This window comes from Lonchura striata, chromosome 15 (genome assembly GCF_050655825.1).
Source record: "Lonchura striata isolate lonStrDom1 chromosome 15, ASM5065582v1, whole genome shotgun sequence".
Taxonomy (NCBI): domain Eukaryota; kingdom Metazoa; phylum Chordata; class Aves; order Passeriformes; family Estrildidae; genus Lonchura; species Lonchura striata.
Window position 1 is genome coordinate 7764563 of NC_140717.1, and position 23861 is coordinate 7788423.

General features: G+C 43.5%; 1 long non-coding RNA gene across 1 annotated transcript; it reads left to right on the top strand.

The window, feature by feature from the left end:
- Positions 1-280: 280 nt before the first annotated feature.
- LOC146766002 (uncharacterized) lies at positions 281-9749 on the top strand. Its single transcript, XR_014958658.1, has 2 exons — positions 281-421; positions 661-9749. It is a non-coding gene; the product is annotated as an uncharacterized LOC146766002 (long non-coding RNA).
- Positions 9750-23861: the final 14112 nt, after the last annotated feature.

Here is a 23861-nt window from a genome sequence, read left to right on the forward strand (position 1 = left end):
ACACACACTGCCTCTCAGAAAAGCCTAAACGTCTGTCACTCAGTTTATTTTGTTGCTAAAGGTGTGACACAATGATTTTTCTATAAGTGTTTGGGTTACTCTGGGCAACTCCCAGCCAATGCAGTAAAGATTAGCAGAACAGGCTGCAGCACACCTGAGAGTAGCAGAGTCCCTGAGTGGCACCTGCTGGCTTGCTCTGGTGACCAGATATGACTGATTGATGGATGGTTTTATCTGACTGCACAGACATTCTGACATGGGGGACATCTCTCCACCTGGGAGGTCTCTGCATGGCTCTGGGCTGCCAGATAAACACAGTTTATCAATAACAGATGCTGGTTGGATACTCTTCAGAAGGTCACATCCTCTCCAGGCTTGGCTTAGCTTCTGCTGTTATGGGAGCTCAGCACACCTTTTTGAGGTAAGCCTCAGCCTAGCCAAGCATTTAAAAGCACATATGCCCTACTGTCCCTATGCATGAATTTCCTCGGAAAGCCTTACCCTATAGGCACCTTCTGGAGCCAGTTTCCCTGCATGAAGAGGTTTCTAGTGTGCTTCTGGGAGGTGCAGCCAGACGAGCAGGGTTAGCACGGCAGCAAGCGCCAAGGCAGGAAGCTGACAGTTTGTTCTCTACCCTCTCCCCTTTCTTCTCAAACACAGTGTTGCTGAGAGCCAGCTGAAAGGCCAGAGACAGTCTGCAGTCGGCTGGTCTTTACCAAACAAAAGTTTACTTTCATCCACTGTGCCGCAGCCGCTGGAGTCACTTCCTCCTTCCTCCAGCCTTTTTTCGAGGCGAGAAAACAGTCGGCTCTTTCAGCACGTTAAGAAAGCCATTACAATCAATTTAGGCAGCGCACAGACAGACTCCGTGTCTACTGTATTCTGTTACCACAGGCCGGGGGAGCGGGGGGAGCGGACCCACTGCCCAGCTCCCCTCGCACTCTGCTCCGTAATGGAAAGGATGCCGGCGCCGGCAGCTATTGGGATCTCGCTAACAAATGAAGCTGTCATCAAACACCTCTTGGGGGAAGCGCTGGGCAGCGGGGGGTGCGTTCTTGTGCCTTAGCTGCCTCCACCACACTGGTCCTGCCGCTAATTGCTCAGCATGGAGAGCACACACTTAAAGCGCTATCGGCCTCGTCAATAATGGGGTATTAGGTGCCTCCTGGTTAGCGTGGCATTGATCTGTTCCAGCTTTCCCCTGTTGTTGTTGTGTTGGGGTTTGAGGGTTTTTTTCTTTTCCTTTGTAAGTGTTTTCTGAGTCTGTGTTTAGCGTGAGTGCTGCTTAAGTGCTAATTGTTACACCACAGATTGATTGGCGACAAGATGGCTTGCCAAGTTTCTTCTCCCATCTCCCCGGGTGGGGTATGGAGGAAGGACAGAGGGTGGGGGCTGAGAAGTGGGGAGAGAGGGAATCCTTTTGCACTCACTGACTTCCTCTCTCACTGTCTGTCTGAGCTGGAAACTTTTGGCCTTTCCGAGCTCCTCCTGCCAGTTTCCATTCCTGTTTTGATGCTCTCTTCCCTTCTACAGAAACTGTACATCTTCCACTCCTGGGAATGTCCCTGTTACAGTGTCCTTTGGCCTAGATGACTTGGTGGGTAAGATGACTGCTCAGTGACAGAAGAGCATCTTGCCCTTTTCTTTACGAAAAGGAAAAAAAAAACCAAAACAAACAAAAAAACAACAACACAAACAACTGCAAAAACTTGAAAGGGTTCCATGCCTCCAGATATTCCCTTTCTCCATCACATTCATGCTTCCAAAAACCTGTAGTCCTGAGCCCAATGGTGAGAGAACTACATAATAAATGACACAGAAATGCCACGACTCTCTAGACTCCTGAAACATCTGTGCAGGTGCTGAAGGAAGGATTTGAAACCCTCCCAGAGAATCTGGATGAAAGCTCTGAAACACACAGATACTGGCTTCAAGACCTGCACTGTCCTGGCTAACATGAAACATAAGGAATGTTCCACCTAAGGTTAAAGAAGGTGAAACTTAAAACACATTTTCTTCCAAGAGGTTCAACTGTTGCTCAGCTGAAGAAGTTAATTAGCCAACATTTTTTATTATTCCAACTAATTTTCCATGAAATCACAGAATATTCTGAGTTGGAGAGGACCCATAAGGATCATCCAGTTCAACTCCAACATACACAGTATGCAGAACCATGATTTGTTCTGATTCCTCCAGCGCAGCAAGCAACTCACAATAATAATTTTGTTTGCTACCAATGGCACTGGTCAAGACACTGGGAAAGCAACTTTGTAACAATAACAGAAGCAAGCTGGGAACTGAAAAAGCTGGCAATGGAAAGTAGTACTTGAACTTTGTTTTTGCCAGTTACATGAAACTTTGAATGTAAAATTCTGCTCTCCTGATACATCAAATTGTGGTGACTGAACTAAATAGAATTGGGTTTTCTCATAGTAAAAAAATTCCAACAGAAGACAGAGCCTTAAACTTTGTTTTCTAATTAACATTCACACTAATAACCCTTATATACTTGAATATGACCAAGAAGCAAAGGAAAGCCACATACAATTGAGTTGCAATTTGCTTTTCAATTCAAGCAAATATGCACAGGGATTTTTTCTCACTGATCCCTCAGATCTGTTAAAAACACTGAGGTCTGGCAGAGTTTCCCCAGCCCTGGAAAGGCTGCAAGAAACAGCTTTAACATTATCAACAGCAGCTTGTTGGTGACCATTCATTTCCTGCAGGAGGTTTAGGACATCCAGGACTACACTACCCCATCTTTCTAGGAAAAGCAAAGCACACACCTCAGAAAGTAGTCAAACCACAGCAGAGGGAGAAAAACAGTCCTTTACACCTTACTAAGTTTATCCCCAACAGCAAGTGAAACTCCTCTAGCTCTGTCTGCACAATGAGCAACACAGTAAAATCAGAAACAAGGAACAGTCTTTTAAAAATCAAATAACTGGATGTCAAAGAGGCACAGGTAGAGGAGAATGAGAAACACAGTAAAACAGGCACCTGAGGAAGCAGAAAAATGAGATTTCCTGCATTCATATCAGGTAGAATGTTTTGTATTCTATTCCTAGTGGATAGTATGACAAAAAGTTAACATAGTGATGCTGGTAAGGTGAAAAAATATATAAGCATAATAGTCATTGTTCAATTCTAGTCTGATTGTCAAAGACACCAAACACCTGAGGATCTGCTTTCTGTGGGCCTTCAGTACCTTTGAAAATAGTCATAAAAATACATTGAACAAAAATCTAAGAGAAGCTTTGATTGGCAGAAGATGGTCAGAGAGAAAGGATGAGGTTGAGAACCTTCTTAGAAAGCTTTTCTGTACTTAACTCTCAGTTACAGTAGCAAATCTGACCTCATTTGGTTACTAAGCCCAGGGACAAATTCCAGCCAAACATTTCCATTTCCATTTGTAAACAGTTAACTTGTACTCCCAAAAAGCATTTGCTCTGAGCTTCAGCAAGTCACAGTCAGCAACATCATGACAAAGAGACCAGAATGTACAGTGGATAAATGAGAGTTTAATCACATACACACACACAAAATAGAGAAAAAACACCCAAACACACACACTGAGAAGAAAAGATAGCCATGCCAACAGAGCACATACATGGAAAACTGTTTTCTGAGCTAGTCTTGTCCAAAAACCACAGAACAAATTGCTGAGGCTTTCCCCCACTGCACAAAGTGCCTTTTAGCATCCCAGGTTTTCTCCTGAGGGACAGGAGAAAAAGGGAAAGACAACTGGCGTCGAGCTGCATATTGTCTGAAGATGCTGTCAAGAACATCATAAGGAAAGAGCTGTGTCTGAGGTCATCGGATTAGAGGAGAAACAAGGAATGGAGCAGGGGCTGGGGATGGAAAGGGAAGGGGGAGGCACAGTGACCTGGGTGACCTCTGCTGCACTAACTTGATATAACAAATAGTTCTGAAAAACCAAATACTGTTAACCCTTTTAAACTGGGTCATTCCCTGCTGTGGATGGCTCATGAAGCAGAATCCTTAACTCCTTCCTCCCCACACACTTCAAAACACCTACACTTGGCACTGCATTAGGTAATAGTATAATAGTACATTTGCAGCTGTCACTATTGGCAAAATGAATTAAAGAAGACTCTCTCTCTACCCAAATGAAAATATGTCATGGATTTTAACTCCAAATTTAGCCAGCTTTTTCAAGGCAAAACACAGTCTCTGCAACATAAATGTGATCCATTTTCCTAGAGAAAAACTCACTTTTGGATGACAAAGTCAGGGTTTCTATCAGCTGATATCTTCACTCCTTCAATGGGACATTCTTAAACCTTTGATAACATCCAGTGAAAAATCTCGTCTTATGAGGGAAGGCAAAGGCAGTGAGTCTCCCAGCCTGCTTTGGAGTCTGTAGAGCAACAAGTGCAACCTGATGGGGAGAAAATCTTTAAGCCTTTATTGGGGCCCCAGTCACAGAGACCTCCCTGTAACCCCAGATCCTGGTTCTGACCCACTCCTGACTGCTGTCTACCTGCAAACTGTAGCAAACCTCCCAACTCTGCAAAACTGGGCTCCAAACCTTGGAGGAAATTATTAGCTTGTGTGTGATTTCTAGTACATTTTTACTTCTGCTCACAACTCCAAATGCTCAAATAAATTGTGTGATATCTTGGTCCTTCTGGTTCTATTCCTAACCACAAATTAAAATGGAAAAAATTATCCAGAAATTTCAGAACCCTACAAACCAAGTTTAAATTTCACTCTGGTTTTGAACCTGGATAAGCATTTCAAAAAGAACGTAGATTATCCATTACTATTTTTTTATTTCTTATGAAACCCCTTAGTTTTCTCCTTCTATTACTGTGATAACCACTCTTTAACATACCCAGCATTATAGCCACTTGGATGAGTGCCATGAACTTCTAATTTTGAGGCTCCAGAAGCAAACCCAGCCTACCTCTGCTCCAAAGTTTCACAGAGAGGTCACACAGCCTCCTTTGGCCACAGCCACTGCAGAAAGGCCACTCCAACAGGGAGGGCTGGCAGGATGCAGCAATGCTGACTCTTGGAAACACTAATGGGAAAAGATGCTTGTATGGGATTAAGGATGGAACAGGATTCTGAGCTGCTCTCCCCCTCTTCTTTTAGCTTGGATTGTATGACCTCCAAAAATCCCTTCCAACTTGTATTATTCCACAGTTCTGTAGGGAGCTAAGGACTGCTTTGCAGAGCAATATGTTGGCCTGTATCAGGTGTCTAGAAACAGAGGATGAGGTCTATTTTCATATGACTAGTCCCGAAAAAATGTGATATTATCAATAAGCTCTTCTCTTAATAGAAGAGATAGAAATTGCTCCTGGAAAAAGACACAAAACCTGCTTGATCATTTCAACACATGAGTGCACAAGGATCTTTAGAGTTCTCCTGAGGCACTGAGGGATATTTTTACTGCCTACTTACTTATACCCCACTTCAAATCAGGGAAAGGATTTTTCCCTCAAGTTTCTGTGCAGACAGAAGAGGAAGGCAAACAGGTTTCTCCAGAGCATTCAGAGCAGGAGCACAGCATGTGTGATTTGTGTCCTAGTCTTATCAATGCAGGTGAGATACCTCAGAGCTCTGTAGTGAATACACCACATTAGTCACAAATATCAGCATATTCCTTCCAGACAAGCATCTTTAGTTTAATTACAGATGAAATAGCATGGCTGATGAGAAGCAGAAGTCTTTGAGTAGGCCACTAGATTGCTATCGAGAAAAATGACCTTCAGCCTTCCCTTCTTTATTTGTTGCTCATCTGAAATTGAAAGAGGAATGATGAGAGGATGGGAGGCATTCAGTCACTTTTGAAAAGCTCCTTCTCTGTGTCCATGAGAGAGACTGGGCAAACCATGTCAGAAGCTGGGAATGACTCAAGGGTAGCTTTGTCTCCAGGCTCTGTCTCAGCTGCTCTGCTCAGCCTGACAAAAAAGCTGAGTAGAGGAAGGGATTTTAAGAACTAAGAAAGGAAAGCTTTATACTAAAGAACTGGATTTAAAAAGGGTTTCAATGATCTTAGATTTAGAAGTTTGTCTATAAAGACTATACCCACTACAAGAAAACTGTAGGTATAATTCTTCCTCTTTCAAAACTTAGAAAAATGTTTCCAGAGGTAGGATTCCATCTTCCTGACTCTGGTAGGATTATAAGGAAGTCTGTCTAGTTTTTTTCCAGTTCATTTCAGTGGCAACAGGTAAGATGAAAATATAATGCATATCCCATCTTTTCATTTCAGTAGGAGAGAATTAAATTCCTCCAAACCCATTGGCACCATTCTGGAATGGTTTTCTGTCTGCACAGCTTACCAAGGCACACAGGTAGGGCACAGGGTGGCAGTACCAGGAATAACAAATGACACAAGGACTAAACTGGTGGTGACAATATTGTGGCCTAACAATCAAGCCTTTATAAAGCTTAATAGCAGTGGTGTGAGACTAATCAAGAGCCAAAGCTGCCTTTGATTCTGTGTGCATATGAATCTTGTCCATGATCGTTATCAACACCCACATGCTCTTCTCTTCCCTCCAAACCAAAAAAAATGAGCTGCAATATAGGGTGCACACCTCATCCAGAGAACACTGGCAGGATAAGCACTGCTGAGGAATAGTGCTGGCATTCCACCAAGATGGCTATTGCAAATAAATAGGGCATCAATCAGTTGGTAAAAATAATAATTAAAAAGGTGATTGCATAACTAACTGGCTCAGTGATGCTTTATGAAGTTTCCCATTTCTTTTACATGTAATATCTTACATGTACCTCAAAGAGTCCCCTACTCACATGGTCAAAAGTGCCACTGCTGTCCAGCCATACCTCACACAGAAACACTGAACCTACCCTGAAAGGATATTCAAGTTTAATAGAGATTAATCATGCTGAAAAGGTAAGTGTAACATCAAAGAGGAGACTTCAAACTGAGTACAGCAAATCTGGAGTCTTGAGCAAGGCAAAGGTTAAAGGACTACAAAAGTTGGTGGGGTCTCCAAATCACTCAGCAGTGACCATTCCATTTATTTGCATGGTCATAATTGTGAAGTATCCCCAGCACCATGGATGATTCCTAAAAATTTGCCAGAAGCTGTGCCAGTTTCTTAGCATGGAGCAGAGGAACACAGGACATTGCAGTCTAACACTGGCATCTACAGCAAGCACGACAGCAAATCTCTCTGTGCTCCAGCCGTAAGAAGGGTTCAGAGCTGTTTATTTCTGTTTCTCTCCCGTCATCCTCTCCCCGTTTCCACCAAGGAACGTCTCCTAAAGCCAGCACGTGAGGAGATCTGCTTGGCCCTGCCTCTCCAAATAAAGCAGAAACTTCTAAGCTGCGTATTGCGGGCTGGCTGAGGGGGCAGGGAGGCTCTCAAGCAGCCTGATGAGAATTTACAGGTCGCCGGCTCCCTTTCCCCGCTGTCAAGCAGGGGGCAAGCCCTTAATGGGGCGGAACGGGGAGCGCGGGGCTGGCTCCCGGCTCAGCCCCTAATGAGGGCCGGCGGCTCGGCCCCAGCTCGTTAGGGAAGGGCGGGCGCGGCGCGGAACGGGAGCCAGGGACGGGGGCACACAATGGCTCTTGAGGGACCAGCAGCCGCAGCACCGGGGCTCAGGGGAGGGGGCACAACCACCCCCTCCTCCTCTGCCTACTCCTTGCCTCTTAAAATCCCATTACCTTCCTTTTATTTCACAGTAGAGACTGGTGGGAGGGAAAGGAGGGGGAGATGTCCGGGAGGAGCTGCCTCTGTCTAGTGCCTTCTGTCAGCAGAGGTCAGGCCCATAGGATCAATTTTTTTCTTTGGATGTGATTTTCTTGTCTCCCTCTCTTTTTTTTTTAAACAAGAATACGGGCGCCAGGCTTACAAGAGGTCCTCAAGAGCTGTCAATCAGGGGCATGAAATATTCAGAGAGCTTAATCTTCTTAGGAGATCTGTAGAGACCCCCTCATGGGGTCTGAATGCTCTTCAAGAACCTGCAAAGAATGGGTAAGGGGAGGGAGGAAAACAAACATAGCTAAAAAGAATGAAAAGAGAGACATCCTTAGATAGACACCCTCACATCTCGGTGAGGGGCATATTGTAAGAATTTAAACAGACTAGAAAAGACCTTTTAAGACCCAATTAGTGGAACAGTCTCCTTTCTGACTGGGAACCTGGGAAACCACCTTTGGATACTCTTCATCATGGCTATTTCTTCCTTTTTTTGCTCAACAGGTAGCCCAGTTCACTGGCATTCCCAACTCGGCCATGACCTAGTTTTTGACCTTACACAACTTCGGTTTCTCCACAGGTTTTGACTTTTGTGTGGGCTGGCCAATATACAAGAATTCCATCGATCTGCTTAGTTAAAGGTCAGGAACAGGTACACTGGTGGGTAGTCTGCAAGCTGCATCAATTTCCTTTGAGATCCTGGGAATTACATGTGGATTTTTTAGGGTATTAGCACAATTGAAAGTAAGACAGTCTTGAGATACTTAATGACATTGGGCTCACAGCAAGTACCTCTATTAAAGGAACACTATATTAAAAAACATACTGAGAGATTTGACTCATCTATGTGAGCAATAAGAGACCTAACAGAGATATCTGATAGATGCAGATAATTACATTTTAAAGTGAAACCTTGGCTATCTATTTTTCAAAGACAAGCCAGGGACAGGCTATTTCCTGTTCAAAAGTCACAGTAAGTTTTCTGAAAAGAGACTCTTCTCTGTTTCTCTAACTCTATATCTCTGCTTAAAACATCTTAAGGGAGTTCTGTGTGAAGAATGATTGCTGTAAATAAAATAACTTGTATCAAGTTATCACCAAGTTACCACCCTCACAAAGTCAACCGTGTCTCTAAAACTTCAATGTCCCATGTCTGTTGTTTGAAGGATCCAGCATCTGTGACAAGTCTCTGCAGTCCCCAGAGAATCATGTCCACCATCTCACTCCAGCTCTTAAGAAACTAATTATTAAAATGAGCAGACCGAGAAACCTCCCATACTTATCCCTTACATTAGCATCCAAAATGCAGAAAATAATTCAACTGCTGCTGCAAATTCTGTGAGAGAGAAAAATTTCAAATCACACTGGGAGGATGTCCCAGCAGTTAAATACACTAGTTCTGAATTTAAGCCTTATGGGTTTGCACATAAATGCCTTGTTAACCACTGGGACTTACTTAAGTCAAGAATAACAAATAGTTTTCATCCTCTAGCTGGTTCACTAAATCCTAGTTTGGGAAACAACTCTGCAGCAGTGTAGGACACCAGAGCATCTGGCCTTTACCTGTCCTCCTTGCCCCACTGACCCATGTAAATACTGCGAAAAAGGAGCAAGGGAAAGCAGTGAGGAGATGGATCCATTAACTGCTATATACTGGGATGAATAAGAGAAGGATTGGTACCTTCCCTCCAGCCAGCCATTGAGGGAAAAGCTATCTGTGTAGCAGTTTGTGCTCGTGCATCTCATACAAGCTGTGGTCAAGAACTGTGCTCAGAGAGTTTTACATCTAGAGGGCACAGTGAGGTTTGAAGTGTTTGCTTATTCATTGAAGGATGACAGCTACAGCTCTGCAGAGAGAACAAAGTGGATAAAAAGTCCAGTAACCAGCCATTGAAACCTATAAAGGGAGAGCTTATGGTATAGCATTTAGGAAAAGAAAGTGCCAGTGCAGGTCAAGAGAGGGGGTAATACAAAAGCAAAGACAAGGTATATTTTTTCAGGCAGTGGTAACAAATTAAAAAAAAAAAAAAAAAAAAGGAGAAAGCTGCCTTCTCCTTCCTCCTCTTCTCCTGCACCTGGGGTCATGCTGTGACCTTTTAGAAGACGGGATGTAAAAGTGACCTTTGTCAGAGTGTGACAGCATCCAGCCAGGCTTTCTGTGAGCAGACGTGGGAGGCCCACAGGCAGTGCTCCTTCCCTGGGCAGAGGTCCTGACCTGCAGCAGCACACTCAGGGCAGGCTCCTGTCCCCAGCTCCTCTGCTTTGGGAAGCACAGACAGGAATACAGCCTAGCACACAAAGAGCCTGCTCTTGAAATTTTCTAATCCTGCCTGTAACAACAGAGGTATTGCTTGGGAGCTCTGAGACAGTGCTTCTCTATTTCTCCCTCTGTCCTTTCTCTGAGTCCTAAAATAATCTTATGAAAAGGCCACAACCCCTAGATGCTTGAGTTGCCTTCAAGAACTCACAGGCACACTAAAGTGCTTTGAAAGGCAAGAGAGGGGGGAATGGGCCAGAGATTCTTTGCTGCTTTACTGCCACCACTTTATAAAACCAAACCACCGAGGACATCTAACTGGATGTGTCAAAGAGGCTCAGGAACGGCTTGGTGGATACCCTTCTCTGGCTCTTCTCTGAGCTCCAGGGTTGTGTGCATATTCCTAAATACTCTGCATTTTCCTGCAATCAATTGCACAGATGTGAGAGAACAAATGAAGCTACAGAAAAAATAATCCAGCCCTGGGACAGACCCCAACAAGTTGTAAACACATCAGTCCCACACAGCAGAGCAGGGAAACCCTGGAGAAAACCCAGCAGGAGCTGTGTGAGACTAGTTCACCCCACACACGCATGCTCTGCTGCCACTTGCAGGAACAGGCACTTCTCCATTCTGCCCCTAAGCCCCTGCTTTGGCTAATTTACAGCAGATCCTCTGGATAAACACATCTCTGTTGGGCATGCAGTTCAGGTGCTGGCTGCTCCAGCTGGGAATCCCTCATGTCCTTGCTATGTCCTGGAGGCATGAGAGGGCACAGGAAGCAGGGCAATCTCCAACCTCCATCTCCTGCTGCCCCACGACCCCTGGGCTGCCACTGCTGACCCTGCTGGGGTTGCCAGGAGTTGACTAATTTGGACACGTTCAGGCAATTGCTGTCATCAGCTTCCTGCTTTGGGGATCAGGGAGGTTTTTGCTGTAGGCGGGAGTCAATTATTTGGCAATCTTGGGATGATCGGAAGAGACTATTAGTGTTTGACATTTTAAAGGGAAATGGAAAACAGCCCACCCCTCCCTTTTTGCCAGCTAAACCAACCACTTCATATTAAACCTTCCATGGCTCCTTCCTCATACAAATTGGCTCAACAACTGCTGCTCGTTTCCAATGTCAATGGGCCACCTCACAAAGGGATGCTTGACCATGACTCCGAATCTACTTTCACAGAAAGTGGCATCTGGGCTGCAATGGAGCCTCTGGAAGCAGAGCAGCAGAAATCCCACATGGAAGACATAAATCAGTAGGATGAGTAGGGAACATAAGTATGGAAGTATCCCAAACTAGTTAAATGGAGCTATATTCAACATCCCAACCTGACAACACATGGATGAAATTGTTTGAAGCTTAAAAATCTCACTGCAGAGAAAGATCAATCCTAAGTGGTAGGATGGCAAATTTAAGAGCTGTTCAGCAAGCCCATGCAATTCATGAGAACAAACTAGATCAGACACTTTTCCAAAACTCCATTCTATGACTTCATATGGGATGAGAGGGTTATTGACTTCTCCTATGATTTCTTTCTGGGGATTTATGCAGAAAAGAATACTTACCTTGGAAGCATAGAGCAGAGACCAAGACAGGCCCATTGGTAATGTAAGCAGCAGAATCATAAACCAGTAGCCCTGGTTCCAACTCTGTTTAAAAACTAGTCCTTGAGAAAGAAGGAAAGGTAGTAGGGCTCTTGTTTCAGAACTAGCAGCAATACAAGTGATGTCTCCTGAGTTACAAAACAAGGCTTCCAGCCTGGCTATCTGTCTCCTGTCTGCCTTAATTGCAGAATATGGAATATTACTTTTTAGCAGGCAAATGCAGAAATCCCATCTGGAATCAAACCCTCACTGTGCTTCCCACTGTGGAAATATACAGAAGCATTTTGATTTTTCCCTCCTTTAATATAAAAACTTAAGGTTTGACCAGCCGAATTTTTTTATTTCCAAAGGTTTAGACAGATTGACACCAGGGAATTATTTCAGAAAATCATTGGATATTAACAACCTTCTCCCACTGTAACTGAACAATCAACTTGAAAGTGAAGGCCACACTTTCCTGTAAGGACTGACTCAGGAAAGCTCCAAGGCACAGACACAGCAAGAAAATGCCTGCCTTGAGTCCTGCTTTCCTAACAAGGAGAGAGGAACACAACTTTACAGTTTCCCCACTGCTACAAACACAAACAGTGGCCCTAAATAATGAATTTTCTGCTCTAGAAGAATAACCCATGATGGAGCCTAACGAGGGGCTGTTGGTGAGGGCTGCTCCCTCCTCCCCCTGCCTTTATTACCACCAGTATCCAGTTGGCCCAGGTTCCCCAGGGACTGGCCAGGGTTTGTCTGTGTGCAGACAGCTCTGATGTGGCAGCAGGGCAGACTCTAAGCGCTGGTGTGATTTAATAAACAGACACTTAAGGCAGTTTACGCTGGAGTCAGCCCACTTCGATGGCCTTCTCTGCTAATTTAACACTGGCTGCAGCCCCTGAGCTGGCGTCTCCCTGCTCATTAGGGAGCAGGGGTGTGTGTGCCTGTGTGGGGGGGAGGAATTCTTGTTTCACATTGGTGCTCCAGAGATTTTATTATACTGGGCAGCTCATTTCAGTCACTATATTGCAGAGGATTTTTAAAGAGAAAGGGGGAGGTAGGGCATGCTAGTTAGGATCCTTCCCTGTTGTTATTTTCATTAATTTTTCTCTTTTTTTGTTTTAGTTGAGGGGGGATGTGACAAAAAGGGACAATAATTGCCATTTGCTGCAGACTTTGAGGAGTCCTCCTCAGCCATTACAGATTAAATTGCATTCTGTACAAGTGTCATTCAGGCCTCAGCTCCAGACTCCAGGCTGGTTAGAGGGCAGCTGATTCAGCTGCAAGAACATTTTGCTCCACTTCTGATCTGTCCTAATTATAAAAAGGATGCTCTTGCCTTTAACCCCTGGAGTTCTCTCTCCCCTATTTAGGATGGAACATCCCCCAGTCAGCTCTTCCACTCGTTTAACTGAGTCATTTGGACTGCCAGCAGCAGAGAAAAATCTACACATATCTCTGCTGCCTGTCTCTCTCCTCATTTTTATCTCGCAGACCCAAACAAAGCCTTTCAGATGCCAAATGGAGAATGGTAAAACCAGGACAAGTTTACTTGCAGGAGACACTCAATCAGGTTTTAGATTTTGTAAAATCAAATCTAAAACTAAAGAAAATACCCACCCTTTCAGTCCAAAGCATGAACAGGTTGAATAGACATGGCTGAGGTAGTTTTAAGGTAGTGAGCATCTGTAGTCTTAGGAGTATACTGAAAGGCAGAGTTGATAATGTTTTTGGAAAGGCACACATGGAGTCTGTTATGGTTCTGGCAGCACAGACAGTAGTATCAAGGCCAGCTTGTTAACAGCTGCCTCAGGAAGAGCTACACAGCTGTCCTAACAGCACTGCAGTGTAGATACAGAATGCACACCTGGACTCAACCCAAAGAGCAGTGAGTTGTCCTTTTCCTACTGTAAAACCTCTTACAATGGATTTTTCTACATCTTTGGTCATAATGAGGTGCAACAAGACTAAAAACAAAGAAGAAAACCTTTGTGGGCCTGATACTGCTCCCTTCAAGCCTGATTTTGATGCAACTCTGACACTGACTTCAGCTGGGCTACATCAGATAAGAACCTACCTTTGTTTGATATTGGCTTCTGCAGCACAGACTCCCCTCATCCCCTCCTAATAGCAAGCTCCTGCCTTTTCCCTGTCACAGCTAATTCCCATTCCTTCCACAGCCCCTTTTCTAAGAGTGGAGCAGGGTTGGGATCCAGGCTTCCCTGAAAACTGGCTGTGGGCCCAAGATGCCCATGAATCCCACGAGCACTTGTGGCCCTACAGCACCACAATCAGGACAAAACTGTCCCTTAGCACCATGCTGTTTTGATTTAGTTCTGTTTTCAGTGAGTTTACATTCTGCTGAATGCTTCTTAGAACCAACACCCCTTTAACCACTGGCTGCATGTTTAGAATACATTAGTGGAAAATGTGAAAGAAGGAAAAAATCTTAATAAAATATCCATGAAGAAGAGCAGCATAGTGTGTCTTCTCCAGCAAGGACTGGACAGCTCCCTCAAACCAGGTTCTCATCCCCAATGCCTGATGGCACAGGGAGCATTTTAATACCCTTCTGATACAAACCAGAATCAGCTGCTACCAAACCCATGAACCAGGTCTATGAAAACACTCAGGGACACTGTGCAGAAGGCTTGCAGCAAACAATCTGGATAAACTTTCCTTATAAAATAATTTATCCTCATTTATCCTCAGAGTTAGAGAGTGACATTAGTGCCAGAGATCTTACCTGGTAAAGCAATTCCTTTGCTGTCCTTGTGGTATTTTAATTATGCTTACTTTTTGGATTTCAGTGATCCTTGTGAGCCTTCCAGCTTGGGACACTCTTCAGTGCTCTGATTCTGTCTTCTAAATCCCTTTTCAGGGAGAAGTTCCTGATACACATTCTCTGCATCATTCACTCTGTGAAGACCATATTTGTTCCTTTTGGACTAACCCATCTTTCTATACAGCAACACAGAGGCACTGGTCAGAACTGGACATGTATTTTAGTTTGGAATCCCCTGTCCAGTCCTTTAATGCAGGATAAGCTATCTCCAGCTTTTTAAAACCACATCTCTGAAAAATCAGAATTCCTACTTCAGTGGAGACAGGAAGGATTGTTATAGCAATGTAAAATCAGTTCAAAATAGGTGCCACACTGCAGTAAATAACATCAAATGATCAAATATGTAAGTAAAATATTTATAGCAGCAAAAACCTGATAAGTGAATGAAGCTGTAGGGAACAAACAAAAGATGAAGGATCAAAGAAACAAGAAACTGCATTTCACTGAGTCAGTCAGCTGACCTTCTGCAACTATTAGTGTGCTTTTTTAGCTCACCCTAATTTTGAAAAATTACAAGTTAAAATCAATAGTGACTTAATTAGTAAATGCTTAATTGTTTATTTATCATCATTATTATTATTTTACATAATTCTGCTAGTTCCAGAGGTTGGAAAAAGAAGAGACAGCGGAAAGTATAACATAGTAGGTGTGTGAGACATAGTTGTTTAAGGAGTTTAAGAAGTCAAAGAAATCCTAAACAAAACTAACAAAGGGAATGTAACTGACCCTGAAAATCATAATCTAAAATCTAATTAGAACATGTGAGGCTGGCACCAGGAAAGGAATAACAGCAACAAAAGTGAATTACACTGCAGAGCTACCTAAGAACCTCTGCCACTGACCAAAACATTTGTACTTCAAGCTGTGCTAACCCCAGAGAAAAAGAGAATCCCCATAGGGAGAGAGCAGAAATAAGTGTAAAACACTCCAATTCAGTAAGTATTAAAAAACATCTCCTCAAAACTCAAATTGTAATTTATTCTCTCCAGCACTGCCATCATTTCCACTTGTGAACTCAAAGCCTGGTGCAAGGGAAATGACTTTTCCTTAATTTTTCCTTTGTACAGCAAGCAGGTGGATAAATCTCTGTGCTGGGTGGAAAGACAGACTTGGGTTTAAGGAAAGGAAAGGAAGGCCAAGCTTTCAGCCATTTTGTGCAGCCTTTTCCAATGCCCTCAGACGAGCTGATCGTGTCAGTGTCTCAAGGTCTCCAGAGACCGTAATCTTATGTGTTCAGAGAGGCTTTAGTTCATGCAAGGTCAGAGTAATTGTGCATGATTAATGGTTTATCTCTTCCTGAAAGCCTTACACAAAGGCTCCAAACCAAGTTAGCCGTAATTCCATACGCCTTACAGTCCGCTTAAAGGGGCAGCATCCTATTTCCTGTTGGTGGGGCCAAGCAGGTTGACTTTATCTATCAGAATTGGAAGTGAGCCATGTGGCCTTTAAAAGTAGTTCCTCTCCCCATTCAGATCCCAAGGAAACATGAATACACTGGAAAAAAAAAAAAAAAAAAAAAAAGAAGGAAAAGAGGAAAAGAAAATAAAAGAAAGAAAGGAGAAAAAGGAAAGAAAAAAAAGTACAAATTCAGTCTAAACTGCCCTAAAGCCTGAAAAGACTCCTCTGTAACAGTCCCCAAACCTTTTGCTGTGAGGTTCTTTGGTTTTCTACAGAAGTGCTCCTTATCACATTGCCAGAGCAGGACACACTAGAATCACCTTAGAATCTCATTTTTATTCTGCAGCTTTATTTTGTTACAAAAAGGATAATTTTTAATCAATTACAGCTTTGTGGCCATGGGCAGTCAAATAAGCTGATTAAATTATTATTTGTAGATAGAGCTCACAGATAATTCCTTAGGGATAGCTGCAAATATAGCCCTTTTTTTGTTTCCCAAAGCATTAAAGCACACAATTGCCCCAAATGCATTGTGCCTTTTGCTGGAGCTTTCAGCTGCCTGTTTTCAGACTACAGAGCATTTGTGAGTGGCTCGTTCAGCTCCTTGGTGACACACAGGGTATAATTGGGCACCTAAGTCATATGCAGTTGTTTCTGCCCTCTGAGTGGATGTGCAAAGACCTTTACCCAAGAGAATAGTTAAGAGTTTTCTTCACATACCAAATCCTCCTTGCTCTCTAAGATGTTCAGATCAAACACCACATTCTCTGTGGTTTTACGCCAATCAAAATCCACATATGTCAAGTTTGTTCCCTAACAGCAAATGACAGGAATCACAAACATGGATGAATACAAACAGCAGTTGGCAGCTCAAATATACTTTTGTCTTTTGTAAATGCAGTTCCCACCAGCAAAAGTTTTGATTTATCAGGGAATTTGAAATGTTATGTCATGTCAGAGGGAGGAAAAGGTGTCCAGTGTGGTTAGAAACTTCCACACAGAAATAATAGGAGTTGCCCAGGGCTCAGGGAAAATAAGCCAGAAAGCCTCTGGAAAGGCAACACTGCCAAAGACTGCTCACCCCACTCTGCCAGTGTGTCAGGAACACATTTATTTCACAAGGTGGAGGAGTTGAACTGAGTCATCAGCTGCCTTGTACACCTTCCTACCAGCAGGAATGGACTGGCTGAACACTGCAACCAGAAGATAACTTGGATGAAAAAGAATCATGACCTCAAATGTTTTGCTGTCAGAGGAAAAGTAATATCAGACACTGGACTACAAAACAGGAGATGCCAGCAAGCTGGGGAGATTGGTTTTTTTGGAAAGACTTCCCATGGGAAGCAAGGTAGGGTAAAGCTGGAATTTTCTGGACAGACTACAGCAAGAGTACAGTGGCAAACTGACAGAAGGGAAATGGAATACCTCTGACCTGAACTACAAAAAATTGAACACTAATATTGAAATAGCAACAGACAAGTAAGGGTTAATATCAAGGAAGAGCACATGAGGAAGAGAAAAAAATGGGGTACAGAACTGCAAAACAAATTACATACACCACACATAAAAGGTAGAAAGGAAAAAAATAAGAAAGCCATCAATGCCTTCTTTACTTCCACATTCACTAAAAGATTAATGGTGACACAAGCTAATTTTTCCTATCAAGAGAAAGACACAGTCTAGAACAAAGACAAAGCAGGTTAAATAACACTTCTGTCAGTACAGTCCAACTGGGGGGCTGTGTCCTAAATCCTCTCTCCCCAGAGAAAAAAGGAAACATCATAAATTATCCAGGCTGTGGAACAGATTCTATACACTGGGCTTGGATCACCACATGCCCATAGAGCCAGTAACTGGGAATGGCTGCAGGCCTCCTTCTGTAACAACAGGCTCTGGGGAGAGAACTACAAAAATTCTAGACCTTATGGAAGCCACATTTGAGTCACCCTGCGCTCCCCACCTGGACTGGCCTGAACCAAAACATTGATCAGCCCAGATCACTCCGTAGCAGGCAGTCAAGACTTTGGTCTGATGAGCAAGACGTGGACTGAGGAGGTTCCCCAGGAATAGCAACTCAGGAATCCTGGACTGGCTTTCAAGTCCCCCACCAAAGCAGCCTGGAGGTTTGCATGTGAGAGCGCAGGACCTGACAGCACCATGCAGGGTCACAGTGCAGCCTCTGCTCCAAACACAGCATTAGAGCTCAGTGTCACCAGCAGGCACTGTCTACTGTGTGGTCACACCACAACAAATGGGGACCTGCCATGTCACATTTCTCTGGCTCAATAGCCATAAAATCAGCATGTGATGCAGAACAGATTCAAAGAAGAAAATCACTGCTTGCATCTTCAGCACACATTTTCTGAAGCAGACTGAAGATTTATCAGCTGGCCACCTTTTATTCTCTGCAGTACCATGAGGAAAACAGGAGAGAAGCCTATTCCATACACTGCTATGAACATTCCTTGGAACAGCAGCAAGCAACCCTGGCTTGGAATGCAATGCCCCTTCCAACACGGTAGCAATACATCTTTCCTGGTTTGTTTTTTTGGTTTTTTTTTTTGTTTTTTTTTTAACTGTTACAGTTAAAAAACCATTTGAACAACCTAACTCACAGTTGCCATGGAGCTTGGGCCTCAATTTCTTTTTCTTCTTGTCTCTTTGGGGTAAAGTAGATTTCTATGCCAGATTAAGCAAAGTGCTGCTCTTCTTTGATCTACAGTTCAGCCCACAGTCCTGACTGGAAAAGGGAAAAATAATTCACCAGGGTGCTCCTAACTTAACTACAGCCAAAAATACTTGGGTTTCCAAGGTTCCCCTTATTTCCTTTTCAGTAGGGACATCAAGAAAAAAGTAACAAGTTAAATATGTTGAAATACATTTCTGGTTTGCTCTTCATTTCTTTCCCACTTTCTCTCTTTCTCTACAAGTAGAACCTGAACAAATAGAAAAGCCTCAGTGTGAACCACCAGAAGGTGTATAGAACACTTCTACGTCATTTAATAACCACAGTATCCTAACCCCCAATGCCACTTTTCCACTTTGTTCCTTCATGCCACTGTTCAGCATAAGACAGGCTATAGAATTTTTAAGCAAAAATTTCTGACACCACATTTAAAACATCTCTAAAGAGGAGGAAAATTATAGAAGGCTTAATCCAGTCTGGTGCACATGTAAAATGACAGAAACATCCCCACATTCCTCAATGCTTATATTTAGCTTCAAACTCCCATTAATTAGCATTCAGGAAGCTCTGTATGATTTTAAAACTCCAATAATAGTAACAGCTATAGCTGAAATGAAAACTTCCTCAGTTCAGACCTTAAATAAGTCAGGCAGAGCAGTCAAGTTCTAAGATAACAAGCATAAAGTCATCTAAAGTCTAGCATGATGATGACATGTGCTTACTTGTGACAAAATTAACAGTAGAGTCTGCATAACTCAGGATATAAACAACACCAGGTGCTTAAGTAGCACTTAGCCTGGTGTTAATTATATCTCATGAGCTCTGTCTTTCAGCAGAAAAGTTTCCAAGAAATCCCTCTCCAGTGGCACCAGAGGATTTGGAAACAGCTAGTTAGTACCTTACAGAAACAAAGGATTAAACTGTGCCTTTTAAAAAACCTCCAACACAGGCCACTGCAAAGCCATTCAACAAAATCCAGTGCTCCTTACAATCATTGTGAGTGGGACACTGATAGAGTTAGAAGGACAAAGCTGAGAAACAAAAGCAGTCATAGCTATGAGGGGCAAAACTAGGGGAACTAGATCAAAAGCCAGGCCTTCTGTAGCCTGACAATTTCTTTTCTTCCACTGGTTTTGCTCTTTATAGAGTTACAGACCTCCTTCTATAGACTGGCCTGCTCAGCCGAAACACATATTCCAAATATTTCAGTCCTCCCTGTGAAATAGCTCAGCTGTTGTTAGGCCTGAGGTAAACCCACCTCTTCTCCCTTAACATGATGTGATATTGGACACCAGACAGCTGATTTCAACCCAGCAGTTCGTTACTCTACAAATGAGAAGAGCAGTACATCAACCCCCAACCCACATCTACATAACAGAAAATTGACCCAGTCTGGGACAACACCCAGGACACCAGAAGGTAAATTTTTTTCTCTATTAGAACAGTATGCAATGCAAAACAATTGGTTAACTGGAGTGTTCTGTGCTTTTTTTATTAAAAGGAACAGTCATGCAATGCCAAAAATTGACTTTTGGAGGGGATTCGAGTGATATGAGTAGCTGTTGCATTCAATTTATCTGAGTCTACCGACAAGTGATACATAGAGTAAAAGACATCAGCAGATTTGGGGGTTTACCCCATTCCTGTATGCATTTAGTTGGTAGAACTCACCAACTTTCAAAACATAGTTTATAGCCCCTGAGCTCAGCTGTGCAAGCTGGAAAGTGGAAGTGAGGAACAGCGGTAGCAAACAGACTGGCTGGGCCCAGAGAAGGCTCATGTCTCTCCTGACATTCAGTCACACCTGTCTGAACATTGTCATTCAACCTTCCCTTCACAAGAGTGTTCCCTCCTGCTCAGAGGGTCTCACATCATCCTTCTTCCACGGGGCCCAGCAGGATAATGAGGGTGTGCAGAATTGCTCTCCACAGTAGATGCCTCCATCAGAAAAAAAGGAAGTTATTGCACCTAAAATCAAGGTAAAATAAATAAAATGAAAGAGTTGCATCAGCACCTGTATCAGTAACAGTCTAGTAAAAACAGGGGTATTTTGAGATGCTGTCTTCCCAGGAAGCTTCAGTGGTTTATTAAGTGGAAAACACCAGCACTCCAAAAAAATTCCTAACTATTTAATTTTGGATTATTTTAGCAAACAGTTCCACTCAAATCCAAACTCCTCCTATTTCCTTAGCTATTACAATAGGACAGGTTGAACCTACAGAGAAAAGTAGTTATTCCCTAATATCTGAAGATCTTCTCCAAGGGGATGGAACACAGACATGCACCACACAGGTCACGCTTTGACAATCATGACTTTGATGGGACACCAAACACTGCACAGACAAATTTTGTTTTGCATAAATGTATGTACAGAAAGGAACTGGTTAACAAGAACACAGGAAACTCCTTACAAATTGGTAGTGATGGCAATTTCCTGCAATAACTTAGAAGATTTTCACTTGCTTGGTTGGGTTGGTAACTCATATCCTTAGGTTGAAATTCAAGAACCTCAAGTCTTGACACACAATCCAGTGATTAATAATATAGATTGTGTGTACAAGAATGTGGAATATACAAAACCAAATTCATGGTATCCCTACATTAGATGTAACCTAAGTGCCTTTCAGACAGGTTTTTGGTTTCAATACACTTTTGCATGGTTTGTTACTGGAGAAGAGGCTTTAAAAATAGACTATTCAAGAAAAGCTACCACTACAGTCAATGAGAGTTATGTCCAACTGCAAAAAAAAAAAAAAAAAAAGAGCTGAGCAAAGTCTAGGATTCAGAATGGGATTTTTAATATCACTCAAATGATACAGGGCTATTGAATGATTTTTGGAGGCAGAGAGGGCATTTCAGCATCCTAGTCCTATCAGCTTTCTTAAGAAGGTATTAAATTATCAATCTGCCATTTGTAAATTTGCCTATTCCTAAACCAAGTAAGCACTTTTAAAAGTTGTAATGTGAGCCTTTAGCTGTACAGGTAAGTCCTATATGGTTATAAGGAAGCACAATACTGATTTTCAAAGTAACACACTACATTGACTACAAGTCAAGTGCTAAGCTCTTCTGAAAATTCAGGCACTTGATTCTGTTGTAAAAAATGTAAAACTGACAAACTGAAAACACTTTTCAAGCAAAGATGTGACAATCTGTCCCTGACCTCTGCCAGAATCTGTGTATTATTGACCAAAATCAGAGGAGGGGTTAAAAACAAGCACATATGGATTAATAAATTATTTCATTTTCTTGGTCTTTACAAGCACAGCTTTAGTTGATTTTTAACAACAGAGATGCTTCTGTGTTTAAGGACAGATTAGTGGCTAGAATTTAGTACAGCTGAAGAAAACAGGAGGAGAAAGAGGCAGGAAAACACCCTGAAATCACTGTTGTGAACCAGATGCTTCCACCTCACAGCCTGACACGAACCACAAGGTTTGATGGCCAAAGGGCAGCATGTCATGCTTTAGTGTTGCACTTTTCTCCCCCACAGCAGTGAGTTGCATTACAATCTGTAAAGTAGTAAACCCACAGAGACCAATATAAATAGTCATGGAATGCCCTGGAGTGACTGCAGCAGAGCTGGAACTGTGCTTTCTGAGCCCCTCAAGGAATTTTAGCTGTGGCTTAACTGTAGGGACATGACTTATCCTATCAGCTGCATATCTAGTAGACAGGTAGATGTGGGCCTTCACACAAGATGTGACAAGGTGTACAGCTGCTTCGTTGAATCCATGTTTGCTGGGATGAGGCTTTAGGGGCCTTCAGTTCCTGAAAGCAGCAGTCATCTCTCTGCCATCTCGTCTCCCCCCAGTCTTTCTTCCACACAGAATCATCCCCTTGTCTAAGGCAGGAGGCAGTAGCTGAGGCCCAGCTTAGGAGTTCACTTGGAAAACAAGCCTAACGCAGCACTTCTTCCCTGCCCCACTGATGTGGTTCCTAACATGCACCCCACTGAAAATGTCCCCAGCCCTCACGAGCAGCCAAGATAGACTGACAGCGTCTCATTTGCTCCATGGACAATGGCTTAGGGAGGTGCCACCAGCAGAGCCATAACACCTGCAGCAAAACACTGCTGCAGTTCACAGGCACTGCCTCCCTCTGGAACCATGCCAATTCACACCCTCTAACACAGAGCTGGGCCTCAAACTCCTTCCAGATGCATGTGGAAATGTCACTTGTCCCATTGGGTGCCAGGAGTAAAACACAACCTTCAGCTCTGCTCTGTCCACAGTCCCCACTCCTGCTCTTTCAAAAGTTCCACTAAGGTGGCTTGAGGCACTTTCCACCCACCAGTTAAGGTACAGGATTACCCATTTCCTTTGTGAAGCCCTCTTATTTCCCTTTCCCCCCATTGCTCACTTCAGTTTCTAACACACACTGCACTGCAGCTACAAGAGCTACATAAGGTTCAGTTCTCTCACCAATTGGTGTTCGTGTCACCAAGCTTCTTGTCCTGCAGAATCAGCCTAGAAACTCCTCCTGAGGCTTTCCTGGCTTTGTGGGTAATAATGGCTATTCAACACTGGGGAAAACCAGGAACTGGAGAACACTTCCAGCATCTAAAAAATATCTCAGATTCTCACAAAGGCAGAGCTGAGATTGACCACAGTTGTTTGCCCCCCAGAAGTCCACTTGGCTCTTACTTTTATTATTTACTGACCAAACCTGTGTGATTTGATTCTCTGCTGTATTCAAGACTTCACAGAACTTATTCATGTGCCAGGTTTGTTATGAGATCTCAGGCTGTAGCTTCAGGAAGCTCAACTTTCATCAAGTTTCTGCCCCACCTGCACTGTAAAAAGAGCAGTGCAGGCCCTACCTGCCTCTAGAAAGGGCAGTGCAGGAATCAGCTGCAGTGGTGCCACAGTGTGCCTTTGCAGAGTAGCAGTTTCTCCTCAGTTGCATAACTCACAGATAGGTTCTGTGGTGCCAGCCTGGTGCTGGAATTACACAGCAGCAGGCTGGGCCGTGCCATGTCTCCTCCCTGAAGGAAATGAAGACAACTGTTGTCCCTGTCCCTTTCAGAAGCACATAACTGAGATGGCTCCTCTCCCTGTCCCGACACAGAGGCGGGCTCAGGCAGGTTTGCAGCACAATGCCTTTGGCCCCTGCACCAGCTGAGTGGGGACACAGCAGCTGTGTGAGCCCACAGCCATCCCGGGCCAGGGCTGGTGCCTGTGCACGGTCTGAAGTGCCGCAGCAGCTAATTCCTTACAGCTTGCACTGCTGAGCTCTCGCCGGGGCAGACACTTGGGCGCCCCTGTACAGTTAAAGATCACAGGCCTTGATAACCTGGCTCTTTGATTTATGACAGCCCAGACCTTAGTGATCACCTAATGAGGGGAACCTGGAGTGTCAACCTGTTTATTAAATACC